The following is a 23,134-nucleotide window of genomic DNA, read 5'->3' as shown; positions in this document are numbered from 1 at the left end:
GCTTTTACAACAAGTCTTGTTAAGGATAGATCCTGTTAGGAATCACCCAGTTAAGGGATTTTACAAATGCCTTGATAAAAAGAAAATACCCTGTTAGGAGTAACCTCGGTAGAGGATTTGAGAATCCAAGCTAATGGACCACCTTGTTAGAGGATTTAAGAAGTAACCAAGCTTATTAGATCTTACCCGGTTAGGGGATTTCAATTCTTCTATAATTGTTAGAAGACAACAGGTTTTTCTTGATTTGTCTGAATAGCACTACATTTTCTTGATCAAATCCATTTAAGCTTCAATCTGCCTTTACTCAAACTATAGATCCATTCTCCAGTTAGGCAACGACATACTCAACTACTTTCTGCCAACTCTTGCCAACACCTTTAACCAAACAAATTCATTAACCTTAAATACAAATCAATTATGTCGGTAACAAAACAAAAACCTAATTCTCTCATAGAGATTATAAAAAAATTGGTTCAAGTGTGACTATTGGATTTACATAGCAATCTATACACATTCCTTAAGAAAATTCAAACTACTCCATGATCACTGCTTCATCGAACTTGTAACTCATCACACGCTTTGCATTAGATGCAATCCACTTTGCTCATTCCCTAGACAATCAAACAAACGCACCAAAATAATCTGAACTTATCTTCATATAACGACCACACATGTCACTATCATTACTACTCAATTAGATAATAAACCAATGTAACCATTTCAACAAACTTCATCGGTTAGGGTTCAACAAACTTAATCGGTTAGGTTTTAACAAAAAATGAGTGGTAGGGTTTACCGGTTACATTGCATAGAAAGGCTTTAACCTTATACACTGGTTACCGGTTCAACTCACATACTGACATACCAGTTTACAACATCTTCCATAAAGCTCTTCCTACTGGTTACAAGACAATATCAATAACAACAATATCAACAATATCATAAATACCATTACCGGTTCATTTGACATCAATGACAACATAACATATCATTAATGCAATCTACATGCAAATGCCAATAATATGTTCACCTATTTTGTAGTTTGTGGATTCTCTCTTAGTAATACTATGGCTCATCCAAGGATATGAGGACACCATTATTGGCATTATAATAGACAAGGAGAGATTGTTGGTATTTCAATAAGGATATTGAGAAGGTTGTTGATGATTATGGATATAACTAATTAAGGATGTTTACTGTCTTAATATTATTATTTTGTCATTGATGTCAAGAAATTGATTTTTTAACTCAGTATGATGTTGCCATATCTTAAAAAGTATGATTTGATGAGTATAAAGATGTTGGTAAAAGACACAGAAAGAATGTGATGAATAAGGGGAGAAATAAGTTATTCAATGGGCAACTATTACCGAGTTAGACAATGATGAGATCATGATGTTTAGATTGTTTTGATATCCTACATATGTTATTGATTGTAAGGTTAATACTATACCATGTTATCGAGCAAAGAACCTAGTCGGTAAACCCTAAGGAACCTAGTCGGTAAACCCTAAGGTTATCACTATCAGTTAATGAAGGCGGAATGTCTACCGAGTGAAGTTTAGTATTTACCGAGTAATAATAGAATGCATTGAATGAATAAAAGCATTATTTAATGAAGGAAGCTGATGAGCTGGCTATGATTAAATGATTGGTATGCCATGCATGAAGTTTGTTAAAGAATCTATGGCAAAGGAAAATCGACAGGAAGATCTACAACTCAGATTGAACCGCAATACCCTAGGACAAGTTCCAAGAAATGTATGCAAGTTCCAAGATAGGGTAAAACATTTTTAGATCGAAGGATACATTGAACCTGGTCAAAGTTTGAAGATATGATGGCTATGATTGATCATAGAAAATTTGGTCAAGGAGATTAAGCGGTCAGTAAATTGTTTATAAATAAGGAACTGTTGATAAACAATGTATGCAGGCAAGTGTATGCACAGGGATGCTACATAGTGATTACCGAGCACAGATGCTTGAAGACCTATTTGAATAATAGAGTATAGAGCCCAACAAATGGACAAGATAAGTCCTATATTGTATTGAGCAAATAAGAATTTGCTTTAGCATTTTAGATGTGAAGTTGTAGATAGATTTTTATTACTGTTATTTTGTGAAGTGACAGAAAATCTCTTAACCGAGTGGACTTAACATTCTTATTTGTAAAACCCTCTAGCAAGGTGACACTCTGATTGAGTGTTTGAAATCCTTTAACAAGGTCACTTCTAACAAGGTGAAGATCCTAATAGATCTGAGGGAAATCCCTTAACCGGGTCACATCTAGCAATGTGTTTGTAATCTTTAATAGGATTTGCTTTTAACCAAGCATACTCTAGAAGAGTATATTTCTTAGTAAGTCTGAAATCCCACAGTGGTTTTTCCCTATTTGAATTTCCACATTAAATCTGGTGTTATGAGTTTTATGATGTTTATATGCTTTTGAATTTGCATGTTTAGCAGTTTTGGTTATATTATTGAAGTATATGATACCGAGGTTGAATCTGTTGTTTTTATGGAAGATTAAGTTTGTATGATTCACCCCCCCCTCTCATCTTGTTAGCTATTAGATCTGTACTTACATTAAGTATCAAAACTATCAATTGGTATCAGAGCTCTAGACTCTGGAAGAAAATTTTTAAAGGTACTTGAGGCAAAGATCTAAAAGATGTATAAGAGGGATGCACCGATGCTGAACAAGTCTAGTTTCTCTACATTGCAGAAAAGGATGAAGTTGCACCTATCAGGAGTTGGAGAATATATTGTATATTATCTGGAGAATGATTTCATTACACCGAGCACCTATCCATTAACAATGGAAGAGATAAAGGCAAAGCAAGAACATATTCAAGCAATGATTGAAATAACATCTGCAGAGTTTAATGATCTAGAAGGCTACAATGATGCAAAGGCAATGTGGGACAAGCTCATATCTGTGTATGGTGGAGATGAACATGCTTAATAGCTGATGAGGAATCCAATAATGATAAATCAGATGAAATTAATATAGAGGAAGTAGTTTATGTGGCTATCAAAGATGGATAAGATGAAGAAAGGTATGAAGAAAAAGCCCTAATATCTCACATAAATACTAATGATTCTTGGATCATAGATAGTGGATGCTCACATCACATGATAGGTGATAAACACAAGTTTGTTATGTTAGAAGACTATGATGGAGGCTATGTAAGATTTGGTAATGATGCACCATGTTTGGTAAAAGGTAAAGGATCTATAACACTTCTTGACAATGCAAGATGCAATGATGTTTATTAGGTTGAAGGATTGAAATACAATTTGTTGAGTGTAGCATAGCTAAACAATACAGGATACCGAATAGAATTTCAGAAAGGAATTATCAAAGTTCATGACAAGCATGGAAAGTTAGCTGCTACCGGGACACAAAAAAAAGGTAACACATTTCACCTTGACTCAACTCGGAACAAGTGTCTGTATGCAAAGAAAAATGATACCTGGTTATGGCATAAAAGGTTTTGTCATGTAAATTTTGATAATCTGATCAAAATAAGTAAGAAGCACTAAGTAAGAGGTCTACCAAGTTTGGAAAAGCCTGAGAATGCTATGTGCCGTGGATGCCAGATGGGTAAAATGACAAGATCAATCTTTACAAGTAAGTCCTACACTTCAAAGGGAAATTTAGATCTTGTGCACACTGATCTTTGTGGTCCTATGAAAGTTCAAAGTTATTATAGTGATAAATATTTCATATTATTTGTGGATGACTATTCAAGGATGATGCCAGTTATGTTTTTAAAAGAAAAATCAGAAGCTTTTCAAACGTTTAACGGGTACAAGGCAAGAGTTGAAAATGAAGCAGGAAGACAACTGAAATGTCTTAGATTAGATAGAGGAGGAGAGTTCACATCTGATGAGTTCAACTTATTCTGCAATGATCATGGTATTAAAAGACAAGTCTCTGCACTGAGAACTCCACAACAAAATGGAATAGCTGAGAGAAGAAATAGATCTATTGTGGATTGTGCCAGAACCCTGACGATTGAAAAGAAAGTGCCACAAACATTTTGGAGAGAAGCAATAAGCACATCAATTTACACCTTGAACCGAGTACAATTGAAGAAAGGAACTTTGAAGACACCATATGAAATCTGGTATGACAAAAAACCTAATGTAAGTTATTTTAAAATCTTTGGAAGTAGATGCTATGTACAAAAGGATGATAGAAATGGCAAGTTTGATTAGAAAAGTGAAGAAGGAACATTTCTTGGTTATTCTTCTAGAAGTAAAGCATTTAAATGTCTGATCAAATCATCTAACAAAGTAGTAGAAAGTGCAAATGTGAAAATTGATGAATTTGTAGAAAGAAATGATGAAGGAAACTACAAAGAACCAGAAGATTATGATGAATTTGTCTATGTTCAACTGACAAGTCCTACCGAGAAAACTGCAAAAGAAAATGAAGAGAATATCCAGTTACCGAGTGATGAAGAAGATCATACAGAGCCTACCGAGCCTGTATTAGCCAAGTATGTCAGAAGACATCATGCATCAAGTCAGATTATAGGAGATAAGGATGATCCAAGGATGACAAGGAACAAACTGAGATAGAACAAATGTCTGATATCTGAATTTGAATTGAGAATAGTGAAAGAGGCATTTAATAGTGAAGAATGGATAAATTCTATGACATAAGAGATTGATCAAATCAAGAAGAATGACACATGGACACTGGTCCCAAGACCGAAGTACAAAAATGTAATCGGTACAAAATGGATTTTCAGAAACAAGCTGAATGAAAAAGGTGAGGTCATTCAAAATAAAGCAAGACTAGTTTGCAAAGGTTATGCCCAAGAAGAAGGAATTGATTATTGTGAGACTTTTGCACCTGTGGCTAGACTTGAAGGAGTAAGAACATTGTTGGCATATGCTGCTTACAAGAATTTCAAGGTATATCAAATGGATGTCAAATCTTCATTTCTGAATGGTATATTAGAAGAAGAAGTTTTTATTGAACAACCTGAAAGATTTGTTGAAGACAAGAATAAAGATCAAGTATGTAAATTGAACAAAGCTTTATATGGTTTGAAACAAGCACCTAGAGCATGGTATGAAAGATTGCACTCTTATTTAATCAAGATTGGTTTTATAAGGACAAGTGAAAACAACAATATTTACATGAAGAATGATGAAAATGGAATACTGATCTTAGCCATATTTGTTGATGATATTATATTTTGTGGAAATGACTCTTTATGCAAGAACTTTGGAAATGAAATGAGCAAAGAATTTGAGATGTCATTAATCGGTGAGATAAAGTATTTTATAGGTTTACAAATACTGCAAATGAAAAATGAGATTTTCATTACTCAATCCAAGTACATAAAGGAAATCTTGAAGAAATTTGGAATGGAGGATTCAAAACTAGTAAGTACTCCTATGACTACCAACTATAAACTATCAAAGAATGATGAATCCGCATCTGTTGATGAGACACTTTACCGATCCATGATTGGAAAGCTATAATATGTTGTTCACAATAGGCCATATATAGCACATGCAGTACGTATAGTTGAAAGATTCTTTGTAGATCCTAAGGAAACACACATGACAAGAATCAAGAGAATTTTTAGATTCTTAAAAGGCACTGAGGATTATGGCTTAGTATATCAGAAAGGAAATGATTTTGATTTAAAAGTTTATACTGATGCTGATTGGGCAGGCAACATTGATGACAGGAAAAGCACAAGTGGAGGAGCTTTCTTTTTAGGAGAAAGACTAGTGAGTTGGCTTAGTAAGAAACAAGGATGTGTTTCACAGTCAACAACATAAGCTGAATATGTTGCTGCAGCATTGAATTGTACCAACATAGCATGAATCAAATAACTATTGGATGGTATAAATGAGAAAGTTAGCAAGCTAGTAACTATATTCTGTGACAATACTAGTGCCATTAACATTTCAAAGAATCCTGTTATGCACTCTAAGACAAAGCACATCTCTATCAAATATCATTATCTTAGAGAAGAAGCTCAAGAGAAGAAAGTGGTGTTGGAGTATGTTAGCATGAAGGAACAAATAGCAGATATCTTCACCAAGCCACTGCCAAGGGACACTTTTGGGTATCTCAAAAGTAAGTTAGGGGTGCTACCCTTATCTTCTACTCACTGACCAAGTTCGGTTAACGCATCAATTTGATGATTCTATAGAATATCTTTTAGGAGTTGACGCTAATTTACACACTTTAGGATGTTTTCTAAAGGTGTGCAGGAAACAATAAAGGGTACAAGAAACAATACAGGGAACAGAAATTGAAGACAAAATGCTCTGACCAAGAATAAGTTGACATAACAGTAGGAAATTACTTCATACAGGAAGAAATTATGTTTTAGTTCTTTACTTTTTGGCATTGTTGTCAAAGGGGGAGAAGACTAGAGAAGACTGGAGAAAAGGAATGGATACTAATGTATGGGGGAGAAGACTGATGATAGGGGGAGAGCATTTCAGCATTTCGGAATCTCACAGCAATCCGAATCCAAATCAATTAGGTAAAATCAATTGGTTTTGCCATCAATGCCAAAGGGGGAGATTGTTGGCATTATTATAGACAAGGAGAGATTGTTGGTATTTCAATAAGGATATTGAGAAGGTTGTTGATGATTATGGATATAACTGATTAAGGATGTTTACTGTCTTAGTATTATTATTTTGTCATTGATGTCAAGAAATTGATTTTATAATTCAGTATGATGTTGCCATATCTTAAAAAGTATGATTTGATGAGTATAAAGATGTCAGTAAAAGACACAGAAAGAATGTGATGAATAAGGGGATAAATAAGTTATTCAATGGGCAACTATTACCAAGTTAGACAATGATGAGATCATGGTGTTTAGATAGTTTTGATATCCTACATATGTTATTGATTGTAAGGTTAATACTATACCATGTTACCGAGAAAAGAACCTAGTCGATAAACCCTAAGGTTATCACTATTGGTTAATGAAGGCGGAATGTCTACCGAGTGAAGTTTAATATTTACTGAGTTGCAACCGAGTAATAACAGAATGCATTGAATGAATAAAAGAATTATTTAATGAAGGAAGCTGATGAGCTGGCTATGATTATATGATTGGTATGCCGTGCATTAAGTTTGTTAAAGAATCTATGTCAAAGGAAAATTGGTAGGAAGATCTACAACTCAGATTGAACTGCAATACCCTAGCACAAGTTCCAAGAAATGTATGCAAGTTCCAAGGTGGGGTAAAACATTTTCAGATCGAAGGATACATTGAACCTGGTCAAAGTTTGAAGATCTGATGGCTCTGATTGATCATGGGAAATGTGATCAAGGAGATTAAGCGGTTAGTAAATTGTTTATAAATAAGGAACTGTTGATAAACTATGTATGCAGGCAAGTGCATGCATAGGGATGCTACATAGTGATTACCAAGCACACAAGCTTGAAGACCTATTTGAATAATAGAGTATAGAGCCCAGTAGATGGACAAGATAAGTCCTATATTGTATTAAGCAAATAAGAATCTGCTTTAGCATTTTAGATGTGAAGTTGCATATATATTTTTATTACTGTTATTTTGTGAAGTGACAGAAAATCTCTTAACCGAGTGGACTTAACAGTCTTATTTGTAAAAATCTCTAGCAAGGTGACACTCTGATTGAGTGTTTGAAATCCTTTAACAAGGTCACTTCTAACAAGGTGAAGATCCTAACAGATCCGAGGGAAATCCCGTAATCAGGTCACATCTAGCAATGTGTTTGTAATCTTTAACAGGATTTTCTTTTAACCGAGCATACTCTAGAAGAGTATATTTCTTAGTGGGTCCAAAATCCCATAGTGGTTTTTCCCTATTTGGGTTTCCACATTAAATCTGGTGTTATGAGTGTTATGATGTTTATATGCTTTTGAGTTTGCATGTTTAGCAGTTTTGGTTATATTATTGAAGTATATGTTACTGAGGTTGAATCTGTTGTTTTTATGGAAGATTAAGTTTGTATGATTCACCCCCCCCCCTCTCATCTTATTAGCTATTGGATCTGTACTTACATTAAGTATCAGAACTATCAACCATGAGTCTAGTGTAAATTGGGGCATTTCTTGTTTGTGACTATCTAATCTCCATGCAAATGGGTATAATAACTTTCTAGGTCAAACTTATACCTGGATGGTCATAACCTAATTTTCCATAATAAAGCTTAATGATGATAATAGAACAAGAAGCTCTTTCACCTCCATATCTTCTACCTTCCATCCTCATTGTCCACCTTGTCCTTCATTGTCCTGTCCCGAGTCCCATGTATTCTAGTATCACATGAATAAGTACAATGACACCAAAAATGTTTTCATTACCACATGTTATCAAATCTCATTTCATGCATAATAGTATCACATCCTACATATATCACTCATTTTCATATCATAAATCATCATTCTCATACATACATTTGCATTAGCACATATACATTTGCATTATACATAACATAAAAAAAAATAAAAATAAAATATAATAGCATCACATCCTGAATACAACATTCATTTGCATATAAGCATCATATAATCATCATATAAGCATCATCACAATAGAACATGTGTCCATAGCATAAACATCATATATAATTATTACATCGCATAGATCGTCCTACAACATATTGAGTCATAGACATCCATTTTATAGGAATCATGCATAATAGAACATCTCATAAAGCATATAAAAACATCATAAAGTAAATGCATCACATAGGAACACATGTATATAAGTGGTGAAAGGAGTAGGTAATCTCTTATATATATATATATATATATCAAAATATAATATGTCATGATACAATGATGTCAAAACTAATATGGATACAAAATCACCTGGAGGTGTCTACATCATCATACACAAAACTGATATAAAAACTAGATCCAAGAGAGCTATGATGAAGACCCTCCCTCAGAGTCAGTAGGCCTTGACAAAATATGAGGACTCAAAGGCCCAACCCTTGGATCATCTTGCCTGCCCCTACTTGTGGACCCTAGTGGTTGTCGTTGAGGACCCATAACCCCATTTCTAAATGCTCTTTGTCTATCCCGTTATGTGCCAGTGGATCAGGAGGCTCATCTATAGCTGATGTTGGCATTATGGATGGATTGATTATGTGTTGCATTGATGTTTTTTCATTGATGTCAACACTAGTTGTTATGATTGGTTATCGACAGACAGGTTTTGGTTACCATTAGAAGATCTAGTGTTACCGACAGAAGAGACTATCTGTTGGACACTTCTGGCATGTTAAGATCAGTTAAGAATGTTTGATTTCATGTGTTATATGATCCATGAGCATGTTTTGGCTAGTTGGTATTGTCTTGGCAATCAGATGCTATCATACACTTTGGTAAACCCTTACCGACACTGGTTTAAGGCTTTACTGACAAAGCTTTCATTGAGGAATCATGACAGGATACATAATTGGTGTTGGTGTAGCTTCTTCATGGATTTCAGGATGCTGAAGATGTTCTTTGATCATGCTTCAACTACTTGAAGATATTTCTTTAGCATGGTGGACCCAGAATAGGTCTGGTACCTATCTAGGTTATGGCCCAGTATTATGCTAACATGTACTCTACATGTTATCGAGATGTTTCGAGAGGATTTATGGATTTTTTATTGTTGTTTTGGTCTTAAGCCAACATGGCATATCATTGTAATAAGGAATTATGTAATGACCTCTTTTAGGTGGCTGACCGAATTGGTTTAGGCCTTAGGGTTTGTATAAATAAGAGGTAGAAACTCTCTGTAGTGTATCATGGTTATTAAAAAGGTCATGGTCAAGGAATCTAATGTGTGAATATTGTAATATCATTGAGGCAGAGGAGTTGGTTGATCATTAGTGATCGAATTGGATTCAGAAGAGGATTTAGTCCTCTGTCACTGAGCTTAACTGGGACTATAATCGGGCATGGTAGATGCTATCTGTAGCAGTTCACTCTATTGTATTGTTGTCCATTTATCTTGAGATGGTTTCAGCCTCTCTATAGTTAGTGAGACTCTTTTGTAATGAGTAGTATGCTCTAGGAAGTGTGCCTTCCTACAAGTGCAAGCCCCTCATTGTAACACATAATTTCTACAGAAGTATCATCTGACTGTGGTTAAGCTTCCCACCATGGTTTTTCCCTTTCTAGGTTTTCCACGTACAAATCATGGTGTTATGTGGTATGGTTGATTTGTATTAATTATCTGGTTAATTGTTAAATTGTATTGTTTACGAGTATGTGTTCCTACCGGCATCTGTATGTGCTTTACCAGTACTTGATTTGTTTAAGATTATATTATGGATTAATAGTTATAATTTATTAACAACTGATTCAACTCCCCCTCTCAATTGTTCATTGGTTATCCTAACAACTGCTTGCTCTGAGATGAGGAGGACCTGCTGCCATGTACAGGTTCCTCCAGTACTCTATCTCCTCCCCTACTTGGATGCAATAGGTGAAGCTAGAAGATGTGTCACCTTCTAGGCTTGCCCGAGCTATCTTGAGAGCCTCCTTGATGACTTTATATCATTGGATGGCTTGCCCTCTCTCATCCTGCACCTCCCAGATTTGTTGCCTCAATCGAGTCACCTCTCTCTCGAGATCGTCGATATCATCAGCCTGGAATTGTGTGAGCTCTCGTAGCATAAGGAGCTCATCCTCCTCCTAATACCCTCCTGATCTTCCCTCCTCCTGTCCAACCTACTCTAGGGCATCTTGCATAGGCCTGTCCTACCCCTTCTATCCTAGTCCACCTTGTACCTGTATAGAAGGTGCAACCTGCAATGGCTATCCCCCTCTCCCTTATCGTGGCCTCGATGGTCTACCCACCTCTTCCTATCCACCCTGGGCTCTCTCTCCCTACCATCCATCTCTCTATCCTCCTCAGCCCTTGACAATTCTCCTGGCCCCTCCTCTTCTCCATCACCTCCACTGTCCACCCCCCTCCTCATCATCATCATCCTTATCCAATTTCAATGCTGGCTCTCCTGGGCCTATCAATCATGGAAATGGATGTGCTACAAAATAGGCTGCATACTCCTCTATCATACTTGTGTTGGCCACATCTGGTAAGATATCCCATGGCATCAAAACCATCTCCTATAACTTTGCAAGAACTGTATCGTAAGACAAAATCGACCCCTAATAGACCTTCTCGATGACTATCCATGCAAAATATCTTGATCCTCATGGAATCTTCTACACTGTGAACTATTGGGTCACTCTATCAATCAGGTACCTATCCAAAATATATGGAGTCCACCCAATGAGATAGCTGCTACGGAAACAAAATGGTAGCTCTGTAGCATCCTCCTCCCAGGCCTCACAATATAAATATGGCCTCAATGCCACACTATCCATATCATCAAATAGTCTCCACCAATACTCTAGCTTCCTAATCCATGTTTGACAAGTGATCATGCTATACAAAATGTACATAGGCCTACCCTTGACTTCTTAATATGAAGTGAATCATCCTCATCACTGCAATGTGCTCATAGTCCCAAAGCTGTAGTAATATAACCCCACACCCCAAACCACAACCATCGAGGTACACAAATTGATGAAGCTCATGGCATAAGTGTGCAAAAATGCATGGTCCCCATGCAGGCTTGGTCCTCCATGTAATCAAAATATCCAGTGCCCTACCTCATTCTATTTCCAGTCAGTATGTAGCTCTTTCGAGACATAGGAAATTGCTAATCACCCCTCCCACTACTGCTGCCAATGTTTTCCCATTGGTGTAGATAACCTCCCAGCTTAAGTGTTTGCTCCTCAGCTCTAGCTTTGGGTCTCTATAGACTCATCATAGTGCATCTACATCCCCTCATTTTCATACATGACCAACTCTCTGTGTATGGGTATTTGCAGGATTTGATAAACATCCTCTAAGTTGACTGACATCTTGATAGTCAGCAAATGAAACATGCATATCTCAGAGTGCCATCTCCTTGCAAGAGCAGTTAATAGTCTTGTGTTTACCCAAATCTCAGGCATATACATGACGTGTTGTAAGTCGATAGTCTTGATCACTGCATAATTGTCAGGTCTGTCTATAATCTATGAGTCATGGGTCATATCTCTAAGGACTTGATCTGAGGTAGGTACTCCTACATCCAATCAAACCAATCATGTCAATTTCCAATAGTACTTATGTTCATCACATAGTTCTCCTTATCTTATCCTATCCTAGCCTAATGGTACCTATGTCTATCACATAGTGTTTCTCATCAGGTTCTATCCTAGTGCTTATGTCTATCACATGGTGATCTGCATCCTAGTGTATATGTTTATCACATTGCACTTGGTCCTATCTTGTTGTAGTACTCAACATATTTTATCATTTCAATGACTTATCCTATATTCATCTTAGCAAACATACCTACTTAAGGGCACCTAATGAGTGAATCCTCTCAACAAATTATTCAATTGGCGATACTTGTCTATTACATGGTTGTTGATTCTAGACTAGATTTCAGTTTGTCTTTCCTCAGGCACCTGTTGAGTGAATCCTCTGAACAACTTATCCAGTTGACAACATATATTCATCATAAAACTGGTAATTTTTTTACTTCTGAGATGTAAACACATTTTGGCAATGCAAACATGGCTTTATCCTACCTATACATGCCTTTGTTAGATATATGTGTTTTCTTAGCATAGACATGACACTGTGCAACATAGATGCGCCCTTGCTACACATACATGACCCTATAACCTATACATTCTATTACAACATAGACATGTGCATACAAAAGGCATACACATAATCACATGTGTGCATATTTCACATAGACACGCCTCCTCATCATAAACGTGCTCTAAACCTACATAGACATGTTGAAACAGTTTTTCACCGCTTCCTTGTTTTTCTTAATCTACCTATAAAGAGGAATAAATTCAAAATTACTGAGCAAGGTTGATGTAATTATTGGCTAAACCATGTTGTCTGGTCTCTCAAACCATTAGATGTGATCAAATTGATGAACTCAATTTGTCATCTCTCCTAGAATCATAACCTCTCTCTTAGTGCTTTGCTCTACTCTGATCTCCAAAGTGCTATGATGAAAATGAGGATGTTTTTCCCTATGGCCTGTATATGTAGGCTATGTAACCCTAGTCCATTGTGTTAGTCTCATCCCTCCCGAGTCAACTTTTCACTCGCATGACCTTGTCATTCTTTTCCTTCCTCCCTTCTTGTCTTTCTTATTGAGATATTGTATGCGTACTCTTTTTTAATTTTTTTTTCATCCAATCTCTTGAGGGGGCATATCATTCCCGTCTTGCGGAAACTTTGTATCAATTTATCTTATCTTCTTTGAGCCAACATGACAACCTACATTGTTTCAAAGAGAGGCAAAATGTAGACACCTAAAATTGTCCTAGTATAATTAAATAAATATTTAATTTTATTTATTTAATTATTTTATCCTAAGCCTTCTATTAATTAAATAGATTTTTATTTAACCTCTTCTATTCTTCCCCTATGTAAATAAATATTATTTATTTATTTAAATTATCTTTCCCTAAATTAAATAAACATTTTATTTCTTTTATTGGGCCTACTTCTTTTATTAATTAGATAGATCTTAATTTATGTAATTAATTCATTAAATTTTCCCCTCCATGACACTTGTCATTCATCTTTTAATTTTTCCCACTTACGCCCTTCATATTTAAATATTTTTCCTACCTATGCTTCTATCCTAGCTGACTATTTATCATTTAACCTCTTAATCCTATCCCTTCATTTTCTAAGGTGTCTTCTATATAAGAGGATACTCTCTTCTTTTCAAAACCGTAACTCATGTGCCTAACACTTTTATGCAATCAAGCCTTCTTGCGATTAAGAGACTTCACAACCATAATCCATTCTTTATTGAGCTCTTGTGCACACATACAAAATTTGAGAGAAAATATATCAAACAAGGTCAATGGAGATAGGAATCAATGGAGATAAAACCCTACTTGGCATGTGAATGGTGTTAGGGTTCCCAAAGATACTGAGAGGGGGGGGGAGAATCAGTATCTGACCGGTAGACTGATTTTCTTAACTTATAACATGAAAAGCATATTAAAACTATGTACCGGTAAACCAGAAATAATGCAACAAATAAGAACAACAACCACAACATGAAAATCACACCATAACACAATATTTTAATGAGTAAACCCAGTGTGGGAAAAACCTCGGTGGGATTTGTGACCCACAATATTCACTTACTGGCCAATAAGAGTATATTATTGCTTACAATAGGGGCCTGCACATGCAGGAAGGCCAAGTGCCTAGAGCTCACTGCTCAATTACAAAAGAAGTCACACTAGCTTACAAAAATGGATTATACTAATCCAATGCCTTATATTGCTTTAGATCAGCATCTGCTATTCTAGATTCAGTACTGGTTTAAGCTCTGCAATATACATAAACCCTTATCCAATAATTCACATATTAGGTCTGCTACCTTCTTTTCATACTTCAATTTATAACATATCTTCTCTATCCTAAATGATCTACAATGATCTCATACATATATGAGTAATATTACAATCCACCATGTCGGCTTACAAAATATTTTACAATTAATTACAAAATACATTTTATATAAAATTGCTATCGGCCAAGGTGTCGGTAATCAATCTTTTTGGGTGTCGGTGAATTGTATGGCAGTGTAGAGTCTGTCGGTGTTGGTGCCTGTGTCTGCTTGCCGGTATCACATGATTGTAAGGTTGCCATCAATGACAATACCTTCAATCACCTACAATGTCTCATTGGAGTGTGCATTTTCCAACAATCTCCCCCTTTGGCATTGATGGCAACACTCATGAGAAAAATCAAAAGGTGTCCAAAAAGAATCTGCCAAAATTTGTCTTACCAAAACTGTGTGTATGCTCCCCTTGAGCTGATGATGTCCCATTCTGATCATTTTTCTCATCACACTACTCCCCCTTTGACATCAATGGCAAAGGTTGTCATTCGTTGTCAGTGGAGTGTGGTTCCTGCCTAGATGTTTGTAACCGGTGGGTTACAATCTAGAATATATATGCCAAAATGAGATTTAAGCTGTCGCTGAATCTTTTGCTTTCCTATAATGCCTCTTGTGTTCTTTGAACTATACTGGTGAGTATGTGCATTTGCTCTTCCGGTGTCTTAAGTCTGGAAACTAGAGCCTCAGAAATTTCTTTTCTCAAAGAAATGAGGTAATCTAGTTTAGGACCAAGTTTACACTTTAATTTCTTTGCCTTATCCTTTATTCTCTCTTTATCTTTTTCTAACTTCTCAATTTTCTCTTCAAGATCTACAATTTTCTTTTCTATCTCTAAAAATGAATCTGATGTGCCTATCAGATTGTCAGCAATATTTTTAATCTCATCTTGTGCTTTGCTGATTTCCTTGTCTAGGTCTTCTATCAGAATATTTATTTTACAAGTATCTCTATACAGTTTCTTGAAATCCAAAATTGTCTCTCCTAGTGCCGGTAATAAGGTTTTTGTTTGTTCCTTATTTTTCTTACTATTTCCTCAAAGAATTTTTCTTTCTCCTTAATCATCCTTTCTTTGAATGTGTCTTCATTTATTTGATCAATTGTCAAAATGTTGCCAGTGATGAATTTAGACAATGTGTCTAGTTGACCTAAAGAATATTTATTATCCACGATGCACTTGGGTGCTACCAATTTGAGAATAGGTATTGTGTCATCGATAGCCTTATAGGCTTATGCATTACACTCAGTGATTTTCTTTATTGAATCTAGTAATACCTCTGTCACATTTGTAGGCCAGAATTCTGCTATTGAAGTACCAGATGTCTGCCCAACTATTTTCACAATATCCATGCTGCCGATTGTAGTGATAACCTTGCTTGTTTCGACCTCTGGTAGGTCAGTTTGTGTTTGCATTTCTATTAGAAAAGGTTTAGGCTTTTAATTTTTAGCTGGTGGCACTGTCTTGGTTTGAACCTATGTCTCAACCTATTTTTGTTCTGGTTTCTCTATCTATGTCTTAGAAGGTTTCTTTGAGCTCTCAACAACCAATTTCTCAGATGTAGTCTCTATATGCACTTCTGGTTTCTCAGTTTGTACCTCTGCATTGTCCATTTCTGGTTCTCCTGATTATTTTTCAGTTTTATCTACCAGTTCTTCTAATGTTTTACCAGTAGTTTCCTCTGCCGGTTGCTCTGTTAGAGTAGGTTTTTCCGTGCTTATGTTTACAATGTTATTAACCTCAACCTCAACATCTGCAGCCGGTGACTCAATAGTCACTTCTTTCTTTTTATCCTCAGTGGTTTCTCTGTCAACCACAACATTTACTTCCTATGTGTCTATATTCATAGTGTACAATATTTCATACTCAGGATTTGTATCCTCTAGAGGAGTCTCCATACTCTCACTAGTTTCTACTTGTGGAGTATTTAAAGGAGGTCGGGTTAAGTTATCAGTTATCTTAGGCTTGGAGGTCCACCTACCTTACCTTTTCCCTTATCCTTGTCCTTTTGGTATACCCTGATGGTTTTAGGTCTTAGTAGCTCTTCTTGTTTCTCTTTTTCTATAAAGAATATGTCCCATGAATTTGTTGTTTCTTCAGAGACTTCATTCACTCTTCCTGCCATCAATGCTACATGTCGGTGAGCAGTTGAAAATACTGTTTGATTAGCTTCACTGATCAATTTGTCTATCTCATCAAGTGAGTTTACTGGATGCATTGCAAGTAATTTTTCAATTTTTATCTTCTTGTCCAGCTCAACAATGGCTACCCTTCTAGCTTCTAGTCTTCTATACAAATCATTGGGTATTTCATTGACAATTTCCATCAAAATTTTCTTGTAAATATCTAAGTGTAAAATTACACTATTTTCAATGCTTTCATTATCATCAGCAGAAAGTGTGTTGTATAGTTTGCTAATGTTTTTCAACTTTCCACCTTCAGTTATTTCACTTAAGAGTTTATCTAGTGGATCAATATCTTGTTTTACCTTCTTCTTAGGAGTCAACTTTTTCACTGGAGGCCTCACTGCCTGTTGCTTTTTCCTTGTTTTCCTGGGTGTGGGTGAGGGTACTGGTGAGGGTTTTCTTTTCCTTTCTACCCTTTTGAATACCACTGGCATATCACTCTCAGAGGAAGTTGCAACTGGTGAAAGATGAGTTTTCGGTTGAAGTCCTTCCAACTCACTTTCTTTGATACCACTTTGCTTCAATACATCTTCCTTAAGTGCTTTTTCTTGTCTGGTGCCTTTCCTTACTGTTAGTTCAACTTTCTTGACTCTTTTCCTAGACTGTATACCACTTTCTATTGTTTCAGCACTGCCAAAGACTTTCTTAGAGGGTTCTTTTGGTGCTTCAAGGAGGGTTTTTGCATAAGTTTCAATAATATTATCATCTGTCTCATAACCCATTTTAGTTACCCTGATTGTCCTAAGGACAACTGCCTCCATCCAGATTTCATCCTTTTTAATTACAAAGCATATTTCCTTTTGATATTTATCTACAATTACCTATGACAGTCTTATTCTTGTTTTCATTCAAGTCTTCAGTGCTTGAAATGTTCGTTTATGTTTTTCTCTATGTTTTCTCCCATATTGTTTAATAGATCCAATAGTTGCTTTCCTACTAGTATATCAAAGCCAAAATCTTTTCTACCAATACCGGGTACTTGTTTAGTAATGTACAACATTAAACATACAAGCAAATTTCCAAATCTAAAGGTTCCTTTCTTATCTCCTTTGATCTTTTTCCGATTGTCTATCAATTCATCTTTGAGCCATTCACATACATCTATTCTCGCATTATCATTAACCATGTCATATGCACTTTTAATATATAAGCTAGATATTGAGTTCAACTTATTTGCATGTGTAGCTTTGTAGCCTAAGATCATACTGATAAATCTGACATTGATGTCCTTCACATCATTTACCCTTAGAGAGCTTTTGTCAAATGTTGCACTGGTTAGATCCATCACTATGTCATTTGAGACCCTTTTAGTTCTGTCAGGTCTACTACCGGTGGAAGGTAACCCTGTTACTGCTTTGATGACTTCTTTTGTGATTTTATGAATCGAATCCAACCAGAAGAATTCACCATGGACTTTACTTAGGACTGTTCTTATCACATCTTCGAGAAAATCAGGAATGTTAAGAATATCCAGAAAACCTAGGGTTTCTACTACCTTATGTTTCAACTTGACATTTCCAGATTTATCACAAATCATGGTCTGATACATGTTCTTGATTTAATCATCTCCTAATTCCTCTATATGACAATGTATGCATATTCTATGATCTTCAACATATACTACACCTTTAGGAATTTGAGAGAATGCACCTATGTTATCATCTTTCTTAGCTATTTTGGGAACAAGATTGAAAACGGGTCTAGGGCGCTTGATAACCTCAATTATAGTAGGGTTTGCTATAAATTTAGGAACAGAGGAGGATGCCATGTTTATAAATACCTCAATCTTCCTTCGAGATGAGTGCTTGGATGAACTGCTTCACTTCTTCACTAAGAATGTCTTCGCTTGGGAATTTTTTGCTCTTGAAGATTTGAATGCTCGATGAATAAGAAAGAGCCAAAACACTAGCTTTATAATGTTCTTTTCTCCAACTACCACATTTAATGCTTTCTGGTTAAGTCACAAATTAACTCATCTACTGGTAAAGAAGTAATTCAACTTCTCACCATCAACCGAGGGTATAATAGCATATTTTTTAGTTTGTTGCTAAACCCCCAAAGGATTTTTCTTCAGTTAGATGAAGAGTCTCCTGCCGGTGGAGTGTTACTCTATTCTACCGGTGGAGGAGTATTCTCATCAAAATTTTGATCTGACTTTCTGATCCATTGTTTTGCAAATTCTTGCTTTACCTCTTCAACCTTTTATTTACCTTTCAAACTAGGACCTTTGTTATTTGCCGATGGGGTCTTGCTTCTACAAAAAATTGGAATATGTCCAATTTTGTTACAAGCATAACAAGTCACATTGTTTTTCTAAATAGCTTTCCCATATCCTATGCCAGTATGTGTTCTGCATTGATTAGATAGGTGTCCAAATCTTCCACAAACATAACATCTTACATTTATTTTGCAATTTTCTGAGTTATGACCAACTTTGTTGCATTTAGAACATTGATCGGTGGGTGTATTAGTGTTCTGATAATTTCTAGATCTACACTGATTTTCTCTATGACCACACTTGTTACAATTAAAGAATTTCCCATTGAATTTGTAAGCATTAGGTTGTCTTACTAGTTTGCTATGATCATGATTGTTTGCAGTACCAGATCTTTCACCAGTTTCAAAACCAAGGCCATTTGTATCACCATTAGGTTTCTGATTCTTCAACATGTCAACAAGTTCTTCTGAACTTTTCTTGAATTTCTCCTTGTGTTTGATTTGCACCAGTCAGTTCATTCTCCAAGATTCCTTTTTGTCTTATGAGTTCAGTTCTGTCATTTTGTGTATGCATCAAGTTTGTCTTCAACATATCATTTTCATGACTGAGTCTTGTGTTTTCATTTCCAGCATCATTTAGTCTTCTAGTCAAATCATCTTCATTCTTCTTTCTATCTTCAATTTCTTTACAAAATCTCATAGTCATATCTTGCATCTCATTCTTCATTGTACAATTATCTTGTCTCAGTTGGTTCACCAGATCATTAAGAGTTTCCTTTTCATCTTCCTCATTCTGCATCTCACAAAGTTCTCTTCTTTTATTCCTTGCTATAGTGAAATTTTCTTGAAGTCCTCTAATAATATCCTGAGCAACCTTCAGATCATCCTCAAGTTTGATATTCTTTACTTTTTCTGCATCATAGTATGAAAGAGCTATTTCCAATTGCTTTCTCAAATTTCCATCTCTATCGGTGTCAAGATCTTCCTCAAGCTGTTAGGCTTTTGAAAATAGAGGAGCAAGATTTGATACCAATTGTTAGGATTCCCAAAGATACTGAGGGGGGGGGTGTGGTGAATCGGTATTTAACCGGTAGACTGATTTTCTTAACTTATAACATGAAAAGCATATTAAAAATGTGTACCGGTAAACCAGAAATAATGCAACAAATAAGAACAACAACCACAACATGAAAAGCACATTATAACACAATATTTTAACAAGGAAACCTGGTGTGGGAAAAACCTCAGTGGGATTTGTGACCCACAATATTCACTTATTGGCCAATAAGAGAATATTACTGCTTACAATAGGGGCCTGCACATGTAGGAAGGACAAGTGCCTAGAGCTCACTGCTTAATTACAAAGGAAGTCACACTGAGTTACAAAAATGGATTATACTAATCCAATGTCTTGTACTGCTTCAGATCAACATCTGCTATGCTAGATTCAGTACCAGTTTAAGCTCTACAATATACATTAACCCTTATCCAATAATTCACATATTAGGTCCGCTACCTTCTTTTCATACTTCACATTATAACATATCTTCTCTATCCTAAATGATCTACAATGATCTCATACATATATGTCATATTACAATTCGCCATGTCAATTTACAAAATATTTTACAATTAATTACAAAATACATTTTATATAAAATTGTTGTCGGCCAAGGTATAGGTAATCAATCTTTTTGGGTGCTGGTGAACTGTATGCCGGTGTAGAGTCTATTGGTGTCGGTGCCTGTGTCTGCCTATCGACATGACATAATTTTAAGGTTTCCATCAATGACAATAACTTCAATCACTTACAATGTCTCATTGGAGTGTGCATTTGCCAACAAATGGTATTATTGTTTCATTTGTTGATTTGCATGTTCTTAGTTTTTTTTATTGGTGTATGGTGAATGCTTTATTGTAGAACTAGGGTTTTGTTCTGGTTGGATCTTTTCTGGTTTTGCAATAGTTTATCATCATCATTTTTCACCATATACAATAATCAAATTTATCTACAAAGAAAAAATGGATAAAAATGTGTTGAACTCAAGGAAGGACTAAGAGGGGGGGGGTGGGGTGAATCAGTCCAAATAAATAATTAAAATAGAACATAATTTGAAAAAAAAAAACACAAATCCAACACATGAACATCAATATTTATGAGTGGAAAACCCAAACATGGAAAAACCACAATCAGAGTCAACCCACAAGATAATCCAGTAAATATGAAATGATTAAAAAGATAGAGCTCACTACTCCAGAATGTTGCATGGTGTGCACCCTTGGTCTCCTTGTGCAATGCAACACTTGGGTTTGTGACATGACTTAACTGCCTCATGTGGATTCTATAAGTCAAAGTGGTTATATGAGGCATTAACAAGTCAATCTTTTGGTGCAATGACAACCACACTTGTAACAAATGGTATCAGAGCTTGGTCACAGGTTCAAATTCCTTGCTTGCACTGAAGGGGGATTGTTGCAAGGTGTGTGCCCTTGGTCTCCTTGTGTTGTGTATCATAGAGCTTGGGTTTGTGACATGGCTTAATCTCCTCCTTTGGATTCTATAATTCTATTGGTTGTATTTAGCATTAACAGGTCGATCTTTTGGTGCAACGACAACCACACTTGTAACATAGACTCATACACCAAGGCTAACTGCTCATGGAACAAGATACAAAGAGGACTTGCAAAACCTGAAGCTAACTACACTCAAGGCAAGATACAAAAAAATGATATGAAAAGAAGGATCTTCTTATCATGAAGTGACCAACATCAACACACACAACTTTGATCACAATTGCCAACACTCTATCTCAATTCTCTATCACAGTCACAACATAACTTGAATATCATTTGAAAAAAAATCTTCTTCATTGCTCACACTTCCTCTGATATTCACCACATCATATACACTCTCTCTCATTCCAATTGCCACTAACTCAAACATTCAAATGCCTTATATACAAGATAGATCATCAAAGCACAAAACAAGTTGACTTGAAAAAAAAAATACTTTCTGAACTAAAAACACATACGTTGATCCACTCCTGAAGAAAGAGAGGACCAAAACACATCTTCCAAAGATTAATTCGCTGATCCATAATCACTGGAACCTAACCAACAACATATCCATATGCTACACTGATGATATGATGAAAGAATAAGGATCCGGTCAACTGCTGAGAGGGGGGGTGAATCAGTAGATAGAAAAACTGATAATAACTTTCACCAATCTCCGAATCAACCTCTCAAAGTAAACTATAAACTGACAAGTTAAACCATTGAACTATAAATGCAATATCATTGTCAAGTTTAACTGGTTGACTTTTACAACAGATTAATAGTAAACAACTTGAAACTTCACAAACATCCAAATACTTTTACTAACATAAGTAAAACCTCATTTCATATTGCTGCCAGTTATCATCTTATCAAAGTGGATTAAGTAGTTAAGAAAGTCAACCATAGTAAACACAACTACAAAAACATTCACCACTTGACACAATATTTTTGACGTGGAAACCCAAATGTGAAAAACCACGGTGAGATGAGAATCACAAGAATTCTGAACTCTTATGAAGTTCGCTCTATTAGGATCCAAGCCTGTTAAAGCTTTTACAAAAAGTCCTATTAAGAATTGATCCTGTTAGGGACCACCCGGTTAAGGGATTGACTATAATGCCCTACTAGAAGCAATACCCTATGAGGAGTAACCTCGATAGAGGATTTTAAATCCAAGCTAATGGACTACCTAGTTAGAGGATTTGAATAACACTAAGATTGTTAGAGCTTACCTGTTTAGGGGATTTTAACTACTGTAATTGCTAGAAAACAATAGGAGTTTTCTGATATGTTTGAATAGCACTACATTTTCTTGTTCAGATCCTTTTCATTCTCCTATCCATGTTTACAAAAACTGTAGATACATCATTTGGTTTGGCAACCACACATTCAATTAAAACTTTGCCAACTCTGAAACAAAATAACTCATCTACCTTATAAACAAATCACTAGGTTGGTAACACAACAAAAACCTAATTCTCTCATATAGATTACAAATAAGTCGGTTCAAGCATGACCATTGGATTACATAACAATCTCTACTCATCATTCAAGAAAGCCTCAACCACTCCTTGATCACCACTTCATCGAACTCAGTAACTAATCACGCACTTTCCATTACATGCAATATACTTCCTCATTCCCAAGATAAAAGCCTTTATCTCAACATGCCAAA

This window comes from Cryptomeria japonica, chromosome 3 (genome assembly GCF_030272615.1).
Source record: "Cryptomeria japonica chromosome 3, Sugi_1.0, whole genome shotgun sequence".
NCBI lineage: Eukaryota > Viridiplantae > Streptophyta > Pinopsida > Cupressales > Cupressaceae > Cryptomeria > Cryptomeria japonica.
The sequence above is the reverse complement of the archived record's forward strand: the minus strand, read 5'-3'. Positions refer to the sequence as shown.